This window comes from Cebus imitator, unplaced genomic scaffold (genome assembly GCF_001604975.1).
Source record: "Cebus imitator isolate Cc_AM_T3 unplaced genomic scaffold, Cebus_imitator-1.0 Scaffold627, whole genome shotgun sequence".
NCBI classification, from domain to species: Eukaryota; Metazoa; Chordata; class Mammalia; order Primates; family Cebidae; genus Cebus; species Cebus imitator.
This window is the reverse complement of record NW_016107942.1, coordinates 88,203-101,535: the sequence shown is the minus strand read 5'-3', so window position 1 is coordinate 101,535 and position 13,333 is coordinate 88,203. Positions and strand designations below refer to the sequence as shown.

General features: G+C 51.4%; 1 non-coding gene across 1 annotated transcript; it reads right to left on the bottom strand.

Moving 5' to 3' along the window:
* Positions 1 to 11,073: 11,073 nt before the first annotated feature.
* Positions 11,074 to 11,180, bottom strand: LOC119469316. The gene has a single exon (XR_005198116.1). It is a non-coding gene; the product is annotated as a U6 spliceosomal RNA (small nuclear RNA).
* Positions 11,181 to 13,333: the final 2,153 nt, after the last annotated feature.

Here is a 13,333-nt window from a genome sequence, read left to right as displayed (position 1 = left end):
CTGTGTGGGCTGCAGGTGCTGCATGATCTGTGTGGGCTGAGGGTGCTGCGTGGGCTGTGTGGGCTGTGAGGGCTGCAGTTGCTATGTGGGCTCTGTGGGCCGCAGGTACTGTGTGGGCTGTGTGGGCCATGTGGGCTGCAGGTACTGTGTGGGCTGTGTGGGCCATGTGGGCTGCAGGTACTGTGTGGGCTGTGGGTGCTGCGTGAGCTATGTGGGTTGTGGGGGCTGTGTGGGCTGCAGGTGCATCGTGGGCTGCATGGGCTGCAGGGTCTGTGTGGGCTGTGGGTGCTGCATAGGCTGTGTGGGTTGCATGGGTTGTGGGTGCTGTGTGGGCTGCATGGGCTGCGGGTACTGTGTGGGCCACATGGGCTGTGGGTGCCGTGTGGCGTGTGTGGGCTGTGTGGGCCACATGGGCTGCGGGTGCTGTGTGGGCTGTGTGGGCTGTGGGGGCTGCATGGGCTGTGGGGGCTGCATGGGCTGTGGGTGCTATGAGGGCTGCATGGGCTGTGGGTGCTGTGTGGGCTGTGGGGGCTGTGGGGGCCACATGGGCTGTGGGTGCTGTGTGGGCTGTGTGGGCTGTGGGGGCCACATGGGCTGCGGGTGCTGTGTGGGCTGTGTGGGCTGTGGGGGCCACATGGGCTGTGGGTGCTGTGTGGGCTAGTCCTTGGGAAGATGGTGCTGGAGGGCTTCATTCTAGCTCAGAATTCCCAGAACTCGACGGACAACCACGGGCCAGCAAAACCTGTGTATAAAGCCTGAAGGTCCCACACAAAGTCTCACAGGCCTGATAGCAGAGGAATCTGTACCAGCTTCACCACCCAAGTCTCATCATCCTTCCATATAAAATGGAAATACTTGTATTCTTCCTTGGTTGCCAAAAAGATGCAAAGAGAGTATTTGAATGCAATGGGCACAGGGCTGAAAACATGGAAGGCACCATTCATTTCCCCAGCACAGCACCTAGCACATGGAAGGGGCCTTCATTTGCTAAGCAAACCACCTCGCATATGGGAGGCGCCTTCAAGTGCCCAGCATGGAACCTGGCACTTGGAAGGCCCCTTCACTTACCCAGCACAGCACCTAGCACATGGAAGCTAATTTCATTTGCCCAGCACAAGACCTGGCACATGGAAGCTATTTACCTAGTACAGGACCTGGCTATTGGAAGTTGCCTTCATTTACCCAGCATGGGATCCAGCACACGGAAGGCGCCTTCAGTTACCCAGCACAGCACCTAATATATGGTAGACACCTTCATTTACTAAGCACAACACCTATCACATGAAAGTACCTACATTTACCCAGTACCTTCATGTACCCAGCACAGCATGTAGCACAGGAAGGTGCCTTTACTTACCTAGCAGAACACCCACCACGTAGGAGGGAACTTCATGTACCTAGCACAGCACCTAGCTAAGAGAAGCACCATCCAGAAGACAGTAAAACGTTCCTTTGTTTATGTAGCCCAGTGCTTAGAACAAGGAAAACATCCTACATTTACTGTGCAGGGCTCCTGGAGCATCACATACACCATTTACTGGTAACTAACTAGCACAGTACCGGCAAATCCCTCCATCCATCCTAGAATATCACAAAACTCATGTCAGAAGCATGAATCTAAGGGAACGAATGTCAGTATCCAGTGTGGCCAGGCTCCACGGTCTGCCTGGGTGAGGGTAACAACCAGGGTGGACAGCACCCAGCCCTGTGTGGCAGTGGGGCCTGGACGAGGAGGGAGACGTCCCTGCTGCCCCTCAGCAAATGTCCATTGACTCCCACCCACCCATCACGAGGCTGCCCCTCCTGCCACGGTGGCACAGCCAGGCCTCTGCTGGCACCTGCTGCCCCTCATCCGACCCAGCCACCACGATTTTACATATCAGGATGTTAATCTTGCCACATCAATTTTCTGATTTCAGAAACATTAAAATGTTTTGAAAAATTCAGTTTTGAATTGAAGACACCAGTGGCTTTTCAGTTTAAAGAAGTCTTCCCAGGCACCTCCCTGTGTTCCTGGAGCCAAATCTCGCCAGTCCTGGAGCAGCTCAGACAGGCCCTGGCATGGGGCCTCAGAGGCAAACCGCTCTGGCACTGTGTGTGCCAGCACAGGCCTGGGGGCTTCTGCTTTGTCCCCTCAGTCCAACAGCAGGTACACGCGGAGACTGACCCTGTGGGCACACAAGGCAGGGTGGCTGCGGGCCGGGGCTGCGGGAGGAATCCTGGCCTCCATGACACTTCAGGGAAACCGCCAGCCCTGTCCAGGCTTCTGCTAGCGGCTGTCTCTTCCCATGGATGACAGCAGGCTTCTCTTCTTGACACAACAGAAAAGAAAGGCCCCGTGTGGGATTTCCAGAAACTCAGTTGTCAGAACACAGCATGAGCCACCACAAGATGTCCGTGATGGCAGCAGCTGCCAGAGGCCAGGGACAGAGGATGGAGCTGGGGGAGCTGCAGTCAACTCTGCTCCCGCTCCCTGGTGTGGTTCCAAGGCAGAGCATGTGAGGGGAATTGTGTGTGTCAGCTTGGCTGGGCCACACGGTGTCCAGATATTCAGCCTGCAAGGATGCATTGGGATGAGATGGACGGTTGACTCGGTAGACGCAGTGAAACAGAACGCTCTCCCAATGTAAGTGGGCCTCGGCCAACCAAGTGAAGGCATGAAGAGACCAAAGAGGCTGACCCTGCCCCAAGGAAGAGGGGACTCCTGCCTGACTGCTTGAACTGGGACCTTGGTCTTTTTGGCCTCTGAACTGAATTGGTTTTCCTGAGGCCTCAAGCTTGCTAACTGCAGACCTTGGGAGTTTTCAGCCTCCACAATCTCATGAGCCAATTCCTTATAATAATGTCTTTCTATCTGTCTATCTCTCATTATCTGCCTGTCTATCCACCCATCCATCCATTTATTCACCCGCTGATCCTGTCTGTCTGTCTACTTACCCATTATCTATCTGTCTGTCTGCCTATCCCATTGGACTGTTTCTCTGGAGAACCCTGACGAATCCAAGTGTGCCATTGAGAGGCATATTTGGTTGGTTGAGTAACTCTTTTGTTAGCAAATGCCTTTTTGTCCACTTGCACACAGCAGGCACTTAATAAATGCCTGAATAAATGACTGCTTCTCAAAAGAATTACTGCTCTGGCTCTGCTGCCAGCAGGTGCACCTTTTGGGAGACAGCCAATCCTATCTGCATGTCCAGAGGCTCTGCCCCAGTGATGCAGCGCTGACTAACCCTGCTGCATCACTGCTGGAAGGCACAGGCATGGAGGTGCCCAGTGGAGCTCCCAAGGTGCCCGCAGAACTGTGACTCTACCCAGCAAGATCAACACATCAAGCAGCCATGGTTCAGGCATGTCCTAACACTGCAGTGGCAAACCAGGAGAGCACAGACACATCTGTGCTCAGACCCCGCAGGCATCTGTGTCCTGCTGTACAGCTAGCCAGAGCCTGGCCCTTGACCACTGTCCCCACAGTGTGTCCGACACTGCCATTCCTACTCAGCAGGCGCTTCCCATGCCCCGTGTTTGGTTCATCACCCATCTGCAGGTGAGGCCAACGCGACCTGCAAAGGGATGACCTGCCTATGGCCATGGGCCTGGGTTGCTGGGTCCAACTCCTGTTTGGCCCCTCCTGTCCCAGGGGCTTCCCTGTACCAGCCCCCTGCCTGGCCACTGACAGAAGCTCAGTCTGGCCGTGGCAGGTGGCCTTAGGCATGTTCCCCGCAGGTTCTCTCCGTGGACCTGTCTCTCCCAGCTGCAGGAGGCAAGAGCACCAGGGAGGGGGCCTGAGGGGTGGAGAATGCTGGGGAGACACGGACTCTGTGGGTTCCTTGAGAAGCTGGGAGCACCAGGGTGCCATGTACACTGGACACAGCCGATCCTCGGTTGCCTGTGCATGTATGGGTGTGTGCAGGTGCACAGAAGTGCAAGTATGAGTATACATTGTGTGTGTGTGCCATGTGTGTCAATGCTTGAGTGTGTGCACATATGTGTGTGTGTATGTGTATGCCTATGTGTGTGCCTGTATGTGGGTGTGAGTGTATAATGTGCATGTGTGTTGTGTGCAGTGTGTAAACATGTGTGCATGTGTGGTGAGTGAGCATGTATGCATGTGTGTGCATGTGTGTTTATATGTGAGGAGGTGTGTGTGCACATGTGTGCATGTGTTTTTATGTGTGGTGTGTGTGTTATATATGGTGAGTGTGTGCGTGAGTGTGTGCATGTGCTTTATGTGTGGTGTGTGTGCATGTGTGTTTGTGTGTAGTGAGTGTGTGTGCATGTGTGTTTTTGTGTGTAGTGTGTGTGCCTGTGTGTTTCTATGTATGGTGAATGTGAGCATTTGTGTGCATATGTATTTGAGTGTGTGGTGAGTGTGAGCATGTGTGTATGAGTGTGTGCATGTTTTTATGTGTGGTGAGTGTGAGCACTTGTGTGTGCATATGCATGTGGTGAGTGTGAACATGTGTGTGCATGTGAGTGCATGTGTGTTTGTGTGTGGTGTGTGTGTGCATGTGTTTTTATGTGTGGTGAGGGTGAGCAGTTGTGTGTGTATATGTGCTTGTGTGTGGTGAGCGTGAGGATGTGTGTGTGTGTGTGTGTGGTGGGTGAGTGTGTGCATGTGTTTTTATGTGTGGTGAGGGTGAGCACTGTGTGTGTATATGTGCTTGTGTGTGGTGAGTGTATGTGTGTGTGTGTGAGTGCATGTGCATGTGTGTCACTGGTGCCAAGGGAGCCTGTACCAATGGAAACACAGTGTTGCCCTGAAGCCAATTTGAAGGACAGGAAGGAAGGCCGGGTAAGGGGGTGGGCACAGCCTGCTGGGCCACTAATTGAAGACCCAAGCACGACAGCGACCTTGGGCTCTCAGCCCCAGGGATGTGTCTTTGGGCCTTGGGGTGAGTGACGAATGCCCCGGCCATCAACGTGTGCTGCTGCCTGACCTGCAGAGTCATCGTCCCTGCCCGAGCGGGAGGCTGTGGGGTGGGGGTGTGAGGCAGGAGAACTCGGGGAGAAGCCCAAGCAGTGCCAGAGCAGCTCGAGGCAAAGGCAGGTTTTCACCTGGCAATGAAGGAGGCTGGGAAGGAGGAAAGGAAGGAAGCGACAAAGGAACCCTCAACCCCAGCCCCCAGCTCAGCTTGTTTGCAATGTGTCACTACAAAGGACGCTCACCCACCCACCCCTCACCTCGAGGCAGCCCTGGCACATACAGGAAGGAGCTGGTCCGAGAGCACATACATGGCCAGGGCAGGTGTGAGTGAGCCAGGGAACATGCTCTGTGCGCCAGTGCTTCACTCGGGCCAGCCTCCCTGCTGCTTCCAGATGCCCATTTCCTCTTCTTAACCTGAAAAAGTGTTCGTCTGACACTCCAACCTTCCGCCCAAACACACACACACTTACATGCAGACATCACAGTGACTGAGGCATACCAAGCGTGCCGGTGCGGGGGAAAGAACCCCATGAGTTCTGTCTGCAGCTGTGTTGTTTGGAACAAGGGCACGCGCCATCTCTCAAGTCTGCGCACTCCAGGAGTGAAGCCAGTGGTCTAAAAGGGTGCAGACAAGAGCCAGGACCTGGAGCTGCTCCCAGCCCTCTGGAGCCATCGCAGTTTAGGTCCTTAGAGATGGGCCAACGCCAGCATGGCCCCTAGTTTGATGACAGGGTAGAAAAATATAAATGAATGGCTGGATTTCCCCCCATTGCTGGGAAACCAGCATTACAGAGACACGAAAGCACGGGTACACCCAGGACGAGGGTCACACAGACAGAGCAGAGCAGAGAGGGTTTTCAGAGCCCAGTATCTTTGTTTGTGTTTATTGTTGCTAAAAATAAAAGCAAGAAGTTAAACACAAGGAGGCAAAACGATTTCCTCAGGCCAAAGTGTCTAGATGTGGGGCTACTTTCCCATAACACTGCGTTCTCCTTGTTAAATATTTAAAAAGTAGACACGAGACAGATGGAGTGAGGTGTCCACACCCATGAGAACATGTGTGTGACAGTATGGTCATATATTAATGTATGTGACTACACTCGGTTAATGTTTATCCAGGAATAAACAAAACAGCCTACAGAACATTAACAACCCATCACTGATTATACAATGCAGCGTCTTCTCAGCAAAAGAAGCGGGTGACTCCAGTGAAAGCAGACACTAACCATTCCTGGCAGCTCCAGCCAGTGCTGCCCATAGAATGGGACACCATGACTGTGAGAAGAATTACCTCCTTCAGGTTTTCTACCGCTCTCTCTGTACCAAAACTTTTAATTTCTCCCGCTCTTTCTCCCACTATCTCTCCCTGACTCACTCTGCTCCTTGCTGACTGTCCCCACCTTGGGGCCAGCACCAGCTCTGTGTCCCCCTGCAGGGCATCTTTTGTCCCAGATGGTGGGCGCAGCACCGTCATGGGAAATGAAGGCATGCTCCCTGCTTGGGGAATTGCTGCCACAGATGGCAGGCAAGAAGCACAGGGGCTCCTCATGTGTCTTGTTTTGCAACTGGCCCATCATGCCTTGGGGCTCCAGGACAGGCTGTCTAAATGCTCACATCCTCCTGGAATCCATGCACCCTGTGAACAGGTTGCCATTGATCTCAACGCTTAGGAACTGCTGTCATCATCCGTGGCCATCACAGAGACGCAGAGCCACAAGAAGAGGTATGATGGGCACAGTTCCTGCTATTCCCCCAGACATGTCCCGGGAAAGGGGTCAACCAGATCCCAAGCCAAGGACATCGGCGTCATCATCACCTGCTTAATTCTAGATTTGTGGCAGGTCCCATGCATTTGGCAAACGTGTATGATCTGAATGCATAGAGAAGTTTAATAACCACTGGCCTAGGGAAGACTCTAACGTAAAAGGTAGACCCCAAAAGCAAAACTCTTAAACATTTAACATCACAGAGCCTCCTGAAACGCTGGTGAAAGCTACAAACAGTCCTCAGAATTATTCCTTTACAAAGGTGCTTAAGCTCTAATTTACATTTTAAACTATACCAGTTATCATTAACTATGTAATTATATCTTAATACACAGCACTATGTTTCATTGTGCTTTTCTGGGCAACCCATAGAGATGACATTTGGAGCTCTGGTCTAAGGAAAACCAAGCTCACAGTTTGGATGTTTACTGTTGGGGGAAGGTTTTTAAACCTAAACTCTGTAGTTATTCCCCAAGTCATCCAGAAAAGTATTAGTCCATTCTTACACTGCAATAAAGATACTACCAGAGACTGGGTAATTTAGAAAGGAAAGAAGTTTAATTGACTCAGTTGTGCATGGCTGGGGAGGCCACAGGAAACTTACAATCATGTGGAAGGCCAAGGGGAAACAGGCACCTTCTTCACAAAGTGGCAGGAGAGAGAGCAGGGGAAATTGCCACCCTTAAACCATCAGATCTCATGAGAACTCCCTCACTATCATGAGAAGAGCCTGGTGGAAACCACCTCCATGATCCTGTCACCTCCACCAGGTCCCTCCCTCGACACATGGGGATCACAATTCTAGATGAGACTTGGGTGCGGACATGGAGCCAAACCATATCAGGGCTCCTGAAGAATCCCATCTCATTCCGCCTTTATCTGGTGAACGAAGCCCCGTCTCCAGCTACCTGAACCCGGCACGGCCGAGGTGCAGGTGGGCTGCACAGGCCTCTCCTGCCTCATTCCTGCAAGGATCTCATGACGGGCAGGACTCTGCCACTGGGGGGCACCCGGAGGGTCCTCACAGAGAGAGAACTCAGGCTTCAGTTTCAGCTGCTGCACAGTGAGTGAGGCGGGTGCTGTAACAGCAGCACCATCTCCATGGCATGGCACACGTGGGCACTTCTTGCCCACATGATGTGGAAGGAGCATTTCCTATTTCCAGAAGGCCCCTCTAGGCACTGGCCCAGGGACCCACACTATAACTCCCCCATCTCCAACACAAGACCTCCGAGGTCACAGGTGGCAGGGAAGGAGGATGGGGCCAGCAGGCTCCCCAGGCCCTGACTGGACGTATCGTCAGCCGGACCCCCGGAGCCCTGCCTGGCTGCCCGGGAGGCTGTGACCAGGAGCAGATGCAGTCACAGCCACCCAGCCCCAGCTCACAGACGGCAGCAGCAATGTGAGAGGCAGGGTACGCACCCAGCACCTGCCGGCCCTGCCAGGCCCCGCACTAAGGGTGAGGTGGTTCAGATGAGCCCAAGAAGCTGCTCAGCACTGGGCTGCAAAGAACCTGAACTGGAACTTGTAAGAAAGGACCTACCCAGGCCCTGAAGGCAAGGGAGGGCCAGGGGCCTCTGCACAAGCACCAGAGGCCCCTCCAGAGCAGGGGAAGAAGGAAGTCACAGCCTAGAAAGACAGGGCTGGTGGCCACAGAGGCAGGGAGGCAGTGGTGAGGACTCCCGGCAGCCACACCAGGTGGGAACCACAGCCCACCCCGGACAGACACACGGGACGTCAGACGAGCTGGAGCTGGCAGGGCAGGAGGGCCGGAAGTCTGGGTGTGGACAGCTGGGGGCCCTCCAGGCACCTGGCAGCCACCCCAAGCTGGGTCTCTGAAGTCGGGGCTGTGCTCTGGGGAGCCTGTGGGTTCAGGGGATTATCCAGCTCTGGAGTCTGAGAGAGAGGACTGCGTAGACACCAGCACTGGGGCTCCAGACTCAGGACTATGGCAGATGGGGGCAGCTGGGGTCTTTTAGCCCTTGCGCTGCCTTTGATTCCCCTCTTTCAATAGCTGCAGGGGGAGGAGAATGCCAACTTATCTTTGGGCAAAGATGCTGCCTCTGCCTGGGACAGTAGCCAGCAGCCCACCCAGCCCAGGGCACTGCACTGTGCAGTGTGACTGACAGGACCCTTCCCATACGCACATAGGCACGCCGCCCCAGGAAATGTGGGTGCACAGGTCTGTGTGAGGGAGGAGGAGGCTCAGGACCTCTACAAAGCAACACTTGAAAAACATCCCATCAACCAGGCTCCGTCCTGTGAAGCAGGAGGAAGAAAACCACAGAGGAAAGGAGCTCAGCTCTTCTGCAGCTACCCCATTCAGGCCTCCTGGCCACTGTGCCTGGAGACACCCTGGGCCACCTGGGCCTGGAGGCAGCTGAGGGCTGGCGGGATCCCTGGGAGCTAGTGCACCCCTTGGCCTCCTGTCACCACCCCAGGATGCCCCCACCCATGCAGAGTATCTCCAGGCTTGGCCATTCCTCTAGTCCTGAACTAAGAAAGCTGAGTGGACCCATTCCCCAAGCCAGCCAGCCACAGCAGGCCCCAGCCTAGCTCCACACATGGACCCTGCTAGCTGTGCGAGGCATGTTGTCACACATGAGGGAGACATGCTTGGCCTCCCTGCCCCTCGACCTCCTCACCTGGGAAGTGAGAATGGCGATGGTCACTGCTGTGCCCCAGGTGCTGGGCAGGTTTAAACAGGGAGTCCACAGAACACCATGCACCTGGCCAAGGCTCCTAGGATGTGGCTTTGCGTGTAGGTGGTGGTGGAGGCTGCTGCTATGGCAGCTCCATCCTCAGGAGCCCTCCCTCCTGAAGTTCTGTGGCCAGGTCAGCCTCAGCATGCCAGGCTCCCTCCACACCCCAGGACCTGTCTGTCCTCAGATCACATCATGTTCAATGCAAGGGCTTCAGCCACCACCTTGAAACAGGTGATCCACAAATCCACTTCTCAAAGCCAAGCCTCTGGCTGAGCGCCACGCCAGTTGTCCCTTCCTCACTTCCATGAAAAAGAATCTTATCATTGATTCCTGGCAAATTCTCATTTGCTGTCCACGAGCAAGCTCAGCACTGGCAGGAGGCGCAATGGCCTGTGAAATGTGCGCAAGCTCTGCAGGCAATCACCAAGGCTCCGTGGCACTCCTCATGCGTGCCGTGACCCTGGGCAGGTGCGCTGTCCCCAGCCACGTGCCTCAGTCTGAGAGTTGTAAGCATGGAAAGTACCAAGCACACTACCAGGCAGGACAGCTGCTCCATGAGTAAAAACAAAACATCAAAATCACCTTTAAAAATGGAACCAAAGTGAGTTAGTTTTCCAGTGCCCTAGAAAGGTGTTATATCCAGGGTCTGCTGAGTTACAAAAGGTTTCTTCTTTTATGAGCAAAGGTTACAAAGGTTTGCTTCTTTTGTGAGCAAATGAAGACCTTTTATACATAATATATATGTATATATATAACGTATCTATATATATACAAGATGTAGTAGTTCTATCCTTTCTGTGTACCAAAACTTTTAATATATAAATACATATTTCTATAAATGCTATTAGAATTTTTTTATTGTACTTTAGGTTCTGGGGTACATGTGCAGATCATGCAGGATTGTTGCATAGGTACATACATGGCAAGGTGGTTTGCTGCCTCCATCCCTCGTCACCTATATCTAGTATTTCTCCCCTCGTTATCCCTCCCAAACCCTCCCCACCCCCAATGTCCCTCCCCTAGCCCCCACTAACTGTCCACATTATATGATGCTCCCCTCCCTGTGTCCACATGTTCTAATTGTTCAACACCCACCTATGAGTGACAACGTGCAGTGTTTGGTTTTCTGTTCTTGTGTCAGTTTGCTAAGAATGATGGTTTCCAGATTCATCCATGCCCTATGAAGGACAGAAACTCATCATTTTTGATGGCTTCATAGTATTCCATGGTGTATATATGCCATATTTTCTTTATCCAGTCTATCATTGATGGACACTTGGGTTGGTTCCAGGTCTTTGCTATTGTAAACAGTGCTGTAATGAACATATGTGTGCATGTGTCTTTATAATAGAACAATTTATAATTCTTTGGGTTTATACCCAGTAATGGGATTGCTGGGTCAAATGGAATTTCTATTTCTAGGTCCTTGAGGAATCACCACACTGTCTTCCACAAAGGTTGCACTAATTTGCACTCCCATCAACAGTGTAAAAGGGTTCCTATTTCTGCACATCCTCTCCAGCATCTGTTGCCTCCAGATTTTTTAATAGCTATTCTAACTGGTATGAGATGGTATCTCAGTGTGGTTTTGATTTGCATTTCTCTAATGACCAGTGATGATGAGCATTTTTTCATGTGTTTCTTGGACTCATAGATGTCTTCTTTTGTAAAGTGTCTGAAAAATATGGAATGCTTCAAGAATTTGCATGTCATCCTTGTGCAGGGGCCGTGCTAATCTTCTCTGCATCATTCCAATTTTAGTATATGTGCTGCCAAAGCAAGCACTAGAATTTTTCATATACAGAAAGAAGTAGCTACTTATATACAATTATTGCCAATCAGAACATAATGACAATTTAAAGAGAATCGAACACATTATTTTTTATGATAGTTACTGAAGGCTGACTTTAAACACATTTGGGCTATCAAAATGTTAAGTTTAGACCCATTTATTTGTGAGCATTGGAAGAATTTATTTATGAAAATGTATTTGTATTGTATGCCTTTGAAAACGTTTTGAGGTAGTTGGCAAAAAATAGACAATGCAAATGGGAATTCAGACGGAAATGGTTAAGGGAAATATGGGAGAAATTGGCTTTTTAAAAAAGACAAAATCAACATAGTCCTTGCAATTATAAATAAAATTTGGCTCTGAGCTCCCTCGCAGCCAAGGCAAAAATGTGGACATGGTTTATCAAAAAAACTTTTAGTTTCTATTTCTCAGGAAAATAAAATATGCTCTTAACACTAATTTTCAAGAGAAATTTCTCACATGGTACAAATATAGGGGCATTAGGTACTTCATTAAAGCACAATTTTCTCAACAACCATCTTAAAGTAAATGAAAAACTTGAACTTACATTACTGTGTTTGAAGAAAACTGCTCTTAAAGTTCAGGAAATAATATTCAAGTACAACCATTGAAAGGAGTTCCAGACTAGGTGTGATTGTGAATTTTGTGTCACCTTGGTGGGCCATTGTGCCCAGCTGCTTGGTCAAACACAGTCTAGCTGCTCCTGTGGATGCGTTTGCAGATGTCATCGACAACTACAATCAACTGTCTTTGAGTAAAGCAGGCTCCCCTCCATATGCAGGTGGGGCTTGTCTAATCAGTCGAAGGAGTAAAACTTAAGTAAAAGTAAAACTGAGGTTTCCCAGAGGAGTTCTGCCTCAAAAACATAACACAGAAGCCCTGCCTGACTTCCAGCCTGCCCTGCAGATTTCAGATCTGCCAGCCCCCACAACCACATGAGCCAATTTTGAAAAACAAATCCCTTGAATTAGGCATCCAGTTGGCTCTGTTTCTCTGGAGATCCCTGACCGATAAGCTGGTCGTTCAGGGATTCAGCTTCCAAAAGACCAAGGCACAGGATGCCTGGGGGCGTGATGGAGGCAGCTCTGTCAGCACAAGCAGCTCTCCGTGAGCACCTTTCCTCACCGCTCAGCCTTCAGCAGAAGCCACCAGACAGGCACGCTTTGAGGGGCTAGGGTTCTAATCAGGCCACACACCTGCACATGTCAGCGACCAGAAGCCATCAGATCATGCAAGTGAAAAGTGGATGAGTGCCCACAGCCCCACTCTCCATCCCTGGGGGATGACCAGCAAGAACCCCAAACCCTGGGATGCAGTCAGGGTGCTCCGGGAGGCAGCTGTGGGCTAGTCCCAGCACCAGTACAAGAACCGACCCCACTGATGCTGTCCTCGCCTGGATGACTTTCAGAGTGGGTTCAGTCATCCGTGCTGGGCATAAACGACATTTTCCCACATCATCACCCAGAAAGAGTTCCCTGCAATACATACTTCTGGGCAGCTAAACAAGCTGACCTGTTGTCATGATTTATCTTTGAACAACTACCTGCTTCCAAAGCCAACTTGGGGCCAGGACAGCCCTGTGGTCACTGTGGCAGGCAGCTATCTGGACTGCCCAGAATCCATGCTGCCCTGGGCTTTACATTTAGTAAATATTTTCAACATCATCTCCTATTCCTGTTGTCAGAATAGAGAGTAGACAAAATGAATTCTTCTAAAAGCATAAAACTGAATCACATGATTTTAGCGCAGGGCATTATTCATTTGCTTTCCACTCATCAGAGCAGGTTCAATGCAGACCTGTCTGGTCTTTCAAACAGCCCAAATCCATGAGCAGGGTTGTGCCCCAGCACCAAGCATGCCAACAGGGCCCCAGTGCTGCCAGGGCTCGTGTTCACTGCAGCTGAGACGTGAGTGGATTTACCATGAAGAGGTGATGACAATCTTCTCTCCCCCACACACTCCTCCAATTATCCCTTCTCATGGCCTGATTACCATGGGAACTGAGGGCTCCCTCAGGGAAACTGCTGACCTTTCTGTAGTTAGCATTCAGACACACGACCAGGAGAGGGATAGAGACGGAATGCAAAATGGGAGAAGGAAGCAGGAGGGATCCTGGAGAGCCCGT